This window comes from Alosa alosa, chromosome 22, assembly GCF_017589495.1.
Source record: "Alosa alosa isolate M-15738 ecotype Scorff River chromosome 22, AALO_Geno_1.1, whole genome shotgun sequence".
Taxonomy (NCBI): Eukaryota; Metazoa; Chordata; class Actinopteri; order Clupeiformes; family Clupeidae; genus Alosa; species Alosa alosa.
The window spans coordinates 6,977,221-6,989,627 of record NC_063210.1 but is presented as its reverse complement, the minus strand read 5'-3'; positions in this window follow the sequence as shown (position 1 = coordinate 6,989,627).

Genomic DNA, 12,407 nt, shown 5'->3' with positions numbered 1-12,407 from the left:
GAACAGGTGCGCTGATTTCTAGCGGATACACTTTAACACTTGGAGGACACTGAAAATGGAGTGTCCAGGTGGCACAGGTGTCACCTCTCTCCCGAACACCTTATCTGCATTTATCAGTCCAGGTCGTGTCCACTCAGGCTGGGCCCCTCTAAAGACGCAGCGGATGGGAACAGAGGGATTTCATCTCTCTGTGAGATCAGTGGCCATAACGCGAGCGGAGACAGATAGCCGACAGAGATAACTGACCATTTTATCTCTCATTTCAGACGACACACGCTGATACTTGAGGGTTTATCTTATTTATTGTGGTCGCCCAAAGTGAAATCGCACCGGGTGGGAAATGAAAGGGTGCATCAATCAGTGGATGAGAAATGACAAAGGGTGACATTTCATCTTATTTTATTTCTTTCCCCCTTTCTTCCCTGAGTTTCCAACTGCCAATTACCCACCTTTTGTCAACCAATTGTCTAAGTGTCTGCTCATATGGGACGGCCCCCTCATGTCAATCTGGCAGGATGAGGAGTTGCACATACCTCCTACAATATGTGTGAATTGACCAGGCAGTGCTTGTCATCTCAAGCAGATGAAAATTATTCCCGAGTGAGCAGAGCACTGTTGTGGCAAAATGCATGAAGTCACTCCTTTTGCATGCAGCTGTCAGTTGCACAGTCACACACCATCAGCTGATAAATGTTGCAGAAGACTGAAACGGAGCAGCCTCAGAGTGGGTTGTTAACGCCGCACAGCATGTCGTAGCAAAGGCAAAAAGTATTTCTAGTTGAGAAAAACATCAAGAGCAAAGTATGTATCGCATTATTGATTATTTCCTGTTCAAACCAGTCCCTTCTCACATGTTTTAGCATGTTCGCCATATTGTCTCTCGGTGAAGTCAGCATAGTCTGCATGATGCAATTATCTGTAATAAGTTCCTTTCGAGAAGTCTGTGTAGCTCTAGCTGTGAATTACTGCCATATGGCCTGGCAGAACATGCTGTGGATGGAAACAGACCAAAACAAAACCAGACCAACTAATTCTACTAGTCTACATACTTTGTTTACTTTCAAACTACATTTACTTTAGATTGTATACTTTCCCCAGATCAAGTGAAATAAAGCATAATCTGTAAACATCATGTGTTGTCCAGAGCCTGGGGTGCCAGTGCCCCATTAGTCCTGATGACAATTCATCTTAAGTGTGATGTTAAGTGTACAAAGCCTATTAAGGCCAAGTCTTTATACAAGAGGTATTTTTAGTTGCTTAATTTTAGTTGTTTAATTAGTTGCAAAATTAAAAAAATATTATTAGTTGCAAAATGACATCGACCCTTTCGGTGTAAGAAGGAGATATCAGAGTGGTATGGTAATGTGTACTGAGAGCATACCAAGTCCATAAACAGCCAAAATGTTTGTCTCGGAAACAGCCAACTGCAGATGTGTTTATGGGGTGCCGCCTCTGCACATCTGGTGCCAAAGGAAAACAGCTGGAACTGATATGTGTTAGCATCAGGAGGTTTGGGTGTTGCCTGCACATTGAGCTTGTGTAAACAGTCTGCAGCCACCATTCTGCTGGTAAACGGAGTTCCTCTTAATTTAACTGAGGTTTATGCACCTGCCAGGGCATATTGCGTTACATTTCGTCTCGACTCTTCCGCGGCCTTGGAAAACATGTGATTGAATTGGCTTCAATATGTTCTAAGGTTGTTTCAGTCGCATAGTAGTGGAGTAAGGAGGTGTGTTTATCTGTGTTGCATATACTGAGGGGCATTGTTTACGCGAAGCCTTGTGGGGTGTTTCTAATTGGGCTCAGGCAAGGTAATACTCGACACAAATTGAAAACGCATTTGAGTTATCTACAAAGTAGACGTTCAATAGGCTAAGCAATTAAATTGCCATTAAAAGTCAATAAATTTGCTTGACTGAATTGTAGACCCGTGTTGATTTTTAATAAGCCTAGATTTGTAGAATACTCAAGAGTATTGCGGTGCCATTGCTTAGATCTGATTTGTTTTTGTTCATTTTCCATTCATAAACACCAAGAGATGTCGTGCTAAGTGACCAAGGGGCTGAACTAAAGTGTTCTTTCTGCATGGAAGACCCACTAATGACAGAGAGTAAAGCATTAGTACAATCTGTAAAGTAAAATCTGTACATTATGAAAGCTGTCTATGTATAGTTCTCTGCTACTTATTTCTTTGTTATTTTGATCTTTGATCGTTTGATCATTCTCTACTGTGTTAGTGTGTGTAAGAATTTGCTTTGAAGTGTCGATTTTAAAGTGTAGCCTACACTACAAACATATGTCAATACAACATTTCTCAAACTCATCACACACAAAGGCTCTTTCCTGTCAACAATATTCGACAGTTTACTTAAATAGTATTCATAAATAGTATGGGCGCAAATATTCCACATGGACCTATCAGTTGGCGTACAGCAAAGAACTGGTACTAGACCACTGTTGTAGCCTACTTCAGCTGTACTTAATGGGTTGGAACGTCGCCTCAGGTGATCATATAATGAAATCCCTGTCAAACCCCATAATGTCTTGGAGATTCGCTGAGAGTCAAATGATGTAAACGTCACTGAGTATCCGGTTCTTCTGTGGCATCCAAATTTAAAAACAAAAATCCATTCCTAATGTAATTCTCTCTCTCTCTCTCTCTCTCTCTCTCGCTCTGGATCTATATGTTTAAATAGATATAGATAGATAGATATGCTGTATTCATCCCTAAAGGGAAATTGTACAATAGGCCTACACAAAATTGCATACACAGTATGTAAATGTTTGCATAGGCACTCCATTCAAGAACTATCAACAGAAACAGAGCTCACATAGGCCGGCGCTGTCCATGGTGCTGAAACGTGTGCTCCTCATTAGTCCCATCAATGCTTGCTTTTCATATTTATCTTTAGATTGACATTCGCTCTCTTTAACTTTGATCAGTCTCTCCACAAGGCCCATGAAAGAGAAAGAGGTTTAAAAAGACTTCACGAGAGGTGTCAGACAGTGTGCGCTTCACACATTCACAATAATCCCGGAGATCTAAGAGGCTTCTTTATCGCGCAACATTAGGTGTTCATGTAAGAGATTTAGACAAGACAGGAATTTTGAATTCTCAACCCACTCTTCGAATCTCTCTGTTTCTCTCCTCAGATGATGTCATGACAAGACAGCCCTACTGGCCGCTGACTGCAGTGGCAAAAGCACTGATAATAACATTGACACTCCACTGAAATTACACAGACAAACGCACAGGGAAGATATTACCGATTACTGTTTCCTAGGAAGACATGGTTTCCAATGAGCTGCTTCAAATGACACTGAATATAATATACCCCTACATGTAATATTGAACTACATAATGGATGCCTTATTATGAAATTATAGATTTGATTTAGAGGCCAAGAATTTCACGACACCCAGCATGCAATAAAGCATTTCATCAGGCGGGATTTATAACCTTATGGGGCTTCTTTTATCGAGGCCATGATATGGGGTAGCTGCCAAATGTCTAATAAAAAATAATCTGTTATATGAAAACATTTCACACTCACACTATACTGACTTTGCACTCATTCACTCCTCAGCACTCATGACCCCCCACACACACCCACACACACCTACAAGACTTTTAGCACTTTTACATCCCTCTCCCTATGCTACAGACCTTTTATTTATTTTCTTATTTCATCACGTCAAAAACACACACACACACACACACACACATATCTGACTTTCTCCAACTTTTGCACACTTTTTTATTTATTATTTTTGATTTCTCCTCCATCTACCCATGTCCTTGATTGCCTAGCCTTTCTGCCCCCCCACATGATTATTTCATCAGGAAGCTTCTCCAACACACATCCCCAACATACTTACAGCACACTGCCCCAATACACAGCACATTGTCTCATGAGGAAGCTTCTCCAACACACATATTGCACACTGCCCTCTCCCCACATACACAGCACACTATCCCATCTCCCCTGTCATCCCCCCAACACACACACCAAGACCCCTGGCAGTTGGGTTAGCCCCTTGAGCCGTGGATCTTCCCAAGGTTTCTTCCTTGGTAAGGGAGTTTTTCCTTGCCCCTGTTGCTCTTGGGTGCTCCTTGTTGGTGCCCCCACCCAATCCCAATCCTCCCCCACCTTTTTTATGCAGCCCTTGCCACTTAATCTACTAAACCCCTCTTCTACTGCACTTTTACCCCCCCCCCCATTAATGCACAAATAGGCTGACACCAGACATAATTTCACTGCATTTCTTACTTCCAGTAACTATATGCATGTGACAATAAACTTCCTTGTATCCTTGTATCCTTGCACATTTGGTCAGTGATGACTTTTACTAAATAATATGGTCAAGCCAACACAAAGCCACAAAGGTAAAAAAAAAGGTCAAATGTATCAGAACTATTAACTAAAAATGTGTCAAGGAAAATACCATAAAAAGGATATTCAACATCTTAAATAATTTCTGTCCAAGTAATGTAGACCTTAATTCATTTTTAACCTATTATAACCTTTTATTAAAGGGACCTGTTACCAAACCCATGATATAGGTTATGCAAATATTAAGTAAATGTAAGGCCTAACATATTGACTCTATTGCATTGAGTATGTTATCAGTCAAGAGAGACAGATGAACTCTTAACTTCTTATCAAGCACTATTTGTAAATGACGGATAAACAAGTGATCGGTTGTTATTGCAGCCATTATGTTTTGGCTCTTGTCGCTTGCAAAAACAATTATCTTTACAGTAACTGCCCCCTGGTCTAATGAATGAAGTTATCGCCTTTATGCTCCTAATGGCTTGCTCTTGCTCATTAATGAACCTGAATGCTAATGGAATTCATTAGACTAGCCTAGTTTGTGGATGCAGATAACAACAGAAGTGATTTCCTATTTGCAAGATATTTTCCCTGTCCTCCGCTAGTGCCTTTTCACTCTTGAGCATTTCCTGTCCCTGCAAACATTGCCAGAAACAATGGAGAATTTAGTCGTTAATTAACATACACAATCAAGGGCACTCAAGTAAATTCAATTTCCTTATTTTGTAGGCTACCTTATGGAAAATAGGAATATGTAATACATAAATAGAACTGTGGAATTAAATTATGTTACTCCTGCTGTACTGTATGTGTACCTAATGCATCTTTCAGAGCAGAGGAAATCGAAAATATCACAATCGAAAAATAGAAACCAAACTCCTTGCGCACTCCCCCGGCAGCCACTTGAACCGTACATAAATGACAGCGGTCATTAACTTTTGACTCGCCACACATTGCCGTGGAAGTGAGCGTTATTTCACAAGTGACGACTCGCAGTCCCTCCCCTGGCCGCACGCCGCACAAGAACAACGTGTACGGAGCCAGCAGGACAGAAATGATTGAATTAAGGCCGCATGTCTGAATGGAGTGGACAGGGGGGAGGGAGGGAGGGAGGGGGGTTGGGACGCTTTCAGGCGGTCGCTGGGAAGCCGGAGACGAGTTTAACGGGGAGAATAGATTTTCCCTTCCCAGCTGCAGCTGGCACTGATTGGCTGGCGGGGCTCTGCCATTGTGAGGCCGCTGTTAGATGGGGGAAAGCAGGAAGCTGGATATTGTTCGGGGGAAATGCCTCCATGGATTGTGGAGAAGGTTGGCGGCTGGAGGTCTATGCGAATCACAGCTCTCTCTCTCTCTCTCTCTCTCTCTCTCTCACTCACTCTCTCCCCTGCTGGTTCATTCTACCCGCATCAAGATGAGGACAATGGAACCCCAGCCAGAATAGAACAACTCAGGACGGCAGAGGGAGGGCCAAAGAGAGAGAGAGAGAGAGAGAGAGAGAGAGAGAGAGAGAGAGAGAGAGAGAGAGAGAGAGAGAGAGAGAGAGAGAAGGGGATAGAAAGGGAGAGAGAGGGTAAGAGAGGGCAAAAAAGAGGGACACTGGAAATGTTTGAGAAATTATGTCTTTGTGCATGAGCCATTTCAACACCACTGATCGTAATAAACCCCCTAACTTGTATGGGTCGAGAAATTACTCTTTTTTTTTCTATAGAAAACTTTTCAAAGAGTACTTTGTGTGGTTAACTGACATGAAAGACAAGCAGCGAAAGCTTTTCAATATGAGAATCGAACAGCTTTCTCTTAATGGACCCAGTGTTTGGCTGGCTACATATTCTTTTTCCATATACTATTCCCTGTAGTCTGTCTCTGGTTTTTATGAATAAATGCATGAAATACAAATGTTCTTGAAGGACTAACAGTTCTACACAATGCACAGGTATCCACATAAACCACCTTAAAACCACCCAAGACATCTAAGGGTGTAAAATACACAACAAGCAAAGCCTAAGAGAAAGCAACATCAACAACCAGGTGTGAACAACACAGCCCATTACTAGAACCAACCATATGCACTTGACATGTGGCGAGCATATTATGCTGAAAGAACTCTTGAGCAAGCGTTCATGGAATGAACAATATTTCCTAAAAAAAAAAACAAGAAAATTCTTTCTTAGAAAGACTCATCCAATTGCACCAACGTGATCCGCTGGTCTCCAAGGAGAAGACAGGCCAATTGGAAATATCGCACGGAGGGGCCCCAACAGGCAGACCCAGAGAGCCCTGGCAATGTGAGGCATCTGCCCGAGGCTGAGGGCCCATCTCCCCTCACGGTCATGGCCTTCGCGGCGATGCCAGGTCACTCCTTCTGCTCCATTGGGCATATTTGCCACGTCTGGCATCCTCCGAACGTCTCCCCACATCTCCTTCTCTCTGCCCCCAATCCAAGTACCAATTACTGGGAAGCTTATGCTGAACATGCTCTATCAGAACGCTCTCCCTTTTAGACCCAAATATATTGTTGTTATGTCTTTAAATTATGTCACAAATAAACCTAGCGCGACTACTAATTATCTGCCCTCTGTTGCATTTTTAATGTGCATCATCTGACTAATATGATACGTGCTAATGAAGACGCAGGATTGTGGCTGATATCAGATTTTGGGGGCTGTGGCGATGCAGATGGTACTCTGTCCTCCGGCAGGTTGAACCAGCAGAGGGGGGGGGGTGGAAGGGGGGCGCCGAGGAAGTGGAAGGTTCCAAAGAGTATCTGGCTGCGGTGGTACCATGGGGGTGGATGGAGCGCGCTCAGAGCCATGCGGAGGAGCAGGGTCTGTTGACAGCCCTCAGCCGGCAGAGTTATGGGTGACAGAGACAGATGGGACGCGGTCTCTACAGGGGCTGACATGTGCTGGGCTTTGATCTGGAGCATAAGTCATTGACAGGGGAAGAACACATAGATAGGTGCCGATAGAACACAAAGCCAGGCTCTCGGGAGAAGGCGGCGAATTGGACATGAATAAAAACAAATCTGCGGCTGGAGGGAGAGTACGAGGGACAGGAGTCGTCAGGAGCTTCGCCCGACTTGTAAATGAAATTGCTCTGTGCTTAGTCTGAGACAGTCGAGATAATCGATGAATCTAATGTGTCTTATTGAAGCGCCCTGCATTAATGAGAAGATTAGATTTTCCTCCTCATGAAATCAATGTTACACCAGCAGCATATTCACATGCTTAATAAAGAGGCTCCCATGTTTATATTGAAGCCATCCAACAACTTTTAAATGACCCCTCTACATTAGAAAGGCATGCGGCAGCACACAGCACCAAGACCTTCAGAGATGACGTGAAGATTCAGGAACGTTCCATGACCTGGCTGGAGGTGAAGCAGTGTCAACAGAACCATGTGACATGGTCAGCGTCATGTCCATATTAGTCACCCGGGTTCCCGTGTAGTCATTTCGACGGATTCCAGCTAATGGTCTCCTGATGATTCATGGAGCGTGAGTGTGTTTACCCAGTTGGATTCGATTCAGCTGACATTTAAGGCACAGAGCCCATTGTTCGCCCTTCTGATATTTACTCACACAGGGAAGCTACTGGCACGAACCCGATCGACTCTCTACTTGTTATTGACATCATATGTTATCATTAAAGTCAAGCAAATGATGGGGTACAAATCCCCATAATAAAACAACTAGCACCCTGTCAGACCATGGGCTTGCTAATACATCCATTATAAACTTTTTTTCTCTCTCTCTCTTGTTTGTTCCAAGAGAGGTTGTTGTTGTGCTGAGGCTGCTGGTGTGAAAATAATACATTTTGCACAAACACACTCAGTGAAATGGATCGTTTGAAGGCGCCTCGTCCCTGAACAGGAGTGTGCCATCTTTGATAGTTCAGCTTAACCGCAAATCCCTCCCTTTTGTCAATATGTTTTCTGCTCTGGAAGAGGTGCAGTGGTTTGAAATTCTTTCCCATAGGGGAGTTCAGCCCCACCACCACCACCCACTTTACCATTACACAAACAGTTACAGCAACAGAGCAGTTTGTTGTTCTTATATCCACAAGGATGAGATCCTTGATCAAAATTCTTCTCACTCGCTCTTCTATTCTGTAGTAACTGCATGTTGTGACGGCAATCAGCAGTTCAGAGATGCATTTGGAGAGAGAAACGGAGAGAGAAAAAACAACCACACAAAGGAATAAAGAAATGAGGATTCATGTTACTGTTTGAGAGGTTTTGGTTGCCAGGACAACAAATGCATCCAACATAATAAAAAAACAGTTTGGCGCTCCAGTGGTGGAGTGGGGATAGAGGGTGAAGATGTACTCAGCTTTTTGCATTGCAGGCTTTTTTGGATTCTGTCTCTGTTCTCTGGCAGCACAATGGCACACATGCAATAGCCAGCTATCAAGTGACATTCATCATGGGTAAGACATTTAAACGAGCCATGTGAATATCCACAGTGACACGTAGTCCCAGTCTGGCAGCGCCCCGCTCCGATCACACTGAATGCACAATGTGACCAATCAGGAGGTGCGCCGCATGTCCTCGCTTCCTTTGACATGGCTGCAGCTTCCCTTTCACTCTCTCTAGTGGAGAGCCCGTCACTTCACTCTCCAACCACTGCCCACCGCTGACCCGACGCGCGTCCAGCTATAGATGCGCGTCCAGCCACTCGACAGCGCTCTCCTCGGAGCACGCATGGCCCTTTAGCGAGCTAACAAATTAGCACGGGAGACATGACCTCCACTCAGAGCAGAGTGCATGCTGGGAGCTCACACCCTGGGCCTCCGTGTCAAGAACTGTGTGAGAGACATCACTTACATGCACACGTGTGTGCCGATGCCATTGATCACCCCCTCTCATACATCTCTCTGTCATCAGGACGTCAGGCCTCTGATTTAAGCACTGTTTACTTTTAATGGCAATAATAAATATATCCAACCACCTGACTATGACCAAAATAGATGCCAGTGGCGATCATAAATATGTCACCACCAAAGGCTCTTTGTTACCCGACACATAGAGTTGCTGTACCTTCCAAACCAATCAGATGCTTTGAGGGCTCGCTCTTATCGAAGTCATTGATTGACGACTCTGTTACATTGATTGACGACGATGTTAAACTGTAATTGACTTAAAAGTCCACAGCGAGGCATTGGAATCACACACACTCTCACACACACACATGCGCGAACCCGCACTCACACACGCGCGCGCGCGCGCGCGCACACGCACACACACGACTTAACATACTCCACTTTCTCCCTTGTGTGTTTTCATTAACAGAGTGGGCACATTCGCGGTCCACCCATGCCAGAGAGAGAGAGAGAGAGAGAGAGAGAGAGAGAGAGAGAGAGAGAGAGAGAGTGACAGTGAGAGGAGAGCGGAGTGACAGTGAGAGGAGAGCGGAGTGACAGTGAGAGGAGAGCGGGGCTCCACCTGCCTCACATGGAGCCGGCCGCGCTAATCTGCTCCTCTCCGCGCTGCGCTCCCCGGGGGTGTACCCTGCAGCAGAGGAATCTGGCTCCGTGCCATTTTCATATTGATTGCACATGTAACCGCGCATGTAGTGAAAGGTACAGCATGATAAGGACACTCCAGTGAGCCGAGAGAGAGAGAGAAAATGAAAAAAGAGAGTGAGAAAGAAAAAAGATAGAGAGAGAGAGAGAAAAAATGAGAGAGAGAGAGTGTAAGTGAGAGAGATGAAAGCATTTTTCACCCTGGGAGGACCGTCTATGGCAGTGCAGAATGGAGATACTAAGCGTGGCGAGCAGTCGAGTCGATGATGGCTACATATTACAGCGGGCTCTTTTACATAGCATGGCACACCTCTCCCCAGCACTTCTACAGTCCTTCTCTCCCTCTCTCTCTCTCTCTCTCGCTGGGCCCAGGAACGTACTGGGGAAAGGAAATGCATCGTGGACCGCAGGCAGCGGACGGGGGACACCCCCGAGGGATGCGTCCATGGCGGCCCTGGCACACATGTGGCGAGCGTCCCCATCCATCTCTATCTATTAGCCGCGCGCGGTTGTTGCTGCTGCTGTTGCTGCCGCTAACGTTGGGCTCCGAGGCACGCGTTGGGAACACGCCAGTCTACGCAGACGTCGCCCTCAGGGTCAGCTCTGCTCATCAGATCTTCGATTTTCAGTTCCCAGGGGGAGGGGGAGCTCCATATGACCTGTGGGGGTTTATTGAGCATGTCTGGGCTACTCTTGAGAGTAAAACGATTAGGGCGTGAAATCTATAGCATCGCTACCGATAACATGCTCTCCCATCTGGGTTCCACTGGGCTGCACTCTGTAGCTGATCACAGTGCACAGCTGCCAGGGCCCACAGCAGCTCTTGGTCTTTTTTTTCTCCCTATGCATAATAGAGGTCCAGGGCACGACTCTATTTCCCAAATCTTCTTTCCGAGTATTTCCAACTTCTGCTGGCTTTGATGAAACACATTTTTTTCTCTTTTTCTTGCGAGGCAGACTCTGTTCCAGTGTTACAGTACATCTTTCTGAAGCGAACTCCCATGTTGCCATGGTGACTTGCTGTGGTAAGAATACAGTGCTTGTCGCAGCAGAGAGGGGGGACCTGCAGAGAGGTAAAAACCTCTCTAAACACACACACACACACACACACACACACAAACACAGCCATTACGCCATACCAACCCCACCACCCCGACCTCCCAGAATCCCCAAACAGCAGCAAGTAGGCAGCAAGTACCACTGCAGTTTTTGTCACAGAATGCCTGCCTCTCATCGAGACCCAAGCCATAAGCTCTCTCCCACCATCGCCACTCAAAGCACATCAATGTGGCTTCAACGCTGCAAAGAAATGGCAGAGAACTCCACTGCTGCCTATTAAGGTCCCTTAAACCTCCCTTCAGACACAGGAGTCTAGACTTTGTGTCTGGAGAGAGTGAATGTTAGTAATAAAACAGGGAAACACACCCTGGGAATGACCAAGTCACTAGCTTCAGTGGAGGCTTAACGAGATGGCCTTAGCTTTAGAAATGGAATACACACATCAACGAGTCGAAATTGCAAAATATATTTTTGAGTGTGTGGGGGAAATGTACTGACCCAAACAGAACCCTGTAATTTGTTCTAGTACCTGTGATAATTATCTTCTTAGCAGTATAAACCTGTGAGTTTTTTTCTTAAAGGAAAGGAAATCTCCCTTTCTCATCTATTTCAAGTCTCCTTGAATGACCTTCTGATGTTTCTGTCAAAATGTTTTCCAATTAAAAGATGATTATAAAAACATCAGGCCAATACTCAAACACTGAAAAATCATGATCAATCTCCAAACCATCTCAATCCCCACACACCAAATGGATCCAACTGTTTAAGTAAAGAAATAAGCTCATGCGTCTGTGTTCAAAGCGTTGAGCACAAAATCGGGCGCTACAAGGGGGTTGGAATTGGGGAAAGCGAAAGCACAAAGGAGCCGGCGCGGCACAGCTGCCTGAGCCCAGTCCACGAGGACGTGTCCCTGCGGAGAGGATTACCAGCAGACAACAGAGCGCGAGCTGCCGGGAGCCCTGTCCTCTCCATGGCTCTCCACATGGCTCAGGGACACACAGGCGGCTTACGCAACCACCGTGGGCCGGGCGGACCGCAGAGGGGGGCCAGCGGGTGCCCAGGGCCGTGGGCCGGGCGGACCGCAGAGGGGGGCCAGCGGGTGCCCAGGGCCGTGGTGGGGGTGGAGCGGAGGGGGGGGGGCTGTTTCAGCGCGCGGGCGCTTAAAGACTCAAGTACCAGTGGGCGAGTCACACCTACCTGTGTGATGAGATGTGAGTGGAGGGGTAGGAATAAAAGAACGTTCAACATGCCCCACCTGTAGCCTTGAAACTAGACCTCATGCAAAGCGCTAGATAGAGGAGTGATACGGTTCCCCCCTGGTCGTCCGGCTCATTTCAGTGGCAGCAGCTAGCGGCGCCAGGCTGTGCATTTCTCCGAGGGGCGATGAGTGACTGGTGACTGACGCAACGCCGCCAAGGCTCTACTCTAACTCTAGCCCGGCTCCACGTCACCCGCCTCAGCTCTCACCATTAGCCCTCGATTGGCTCTGGCT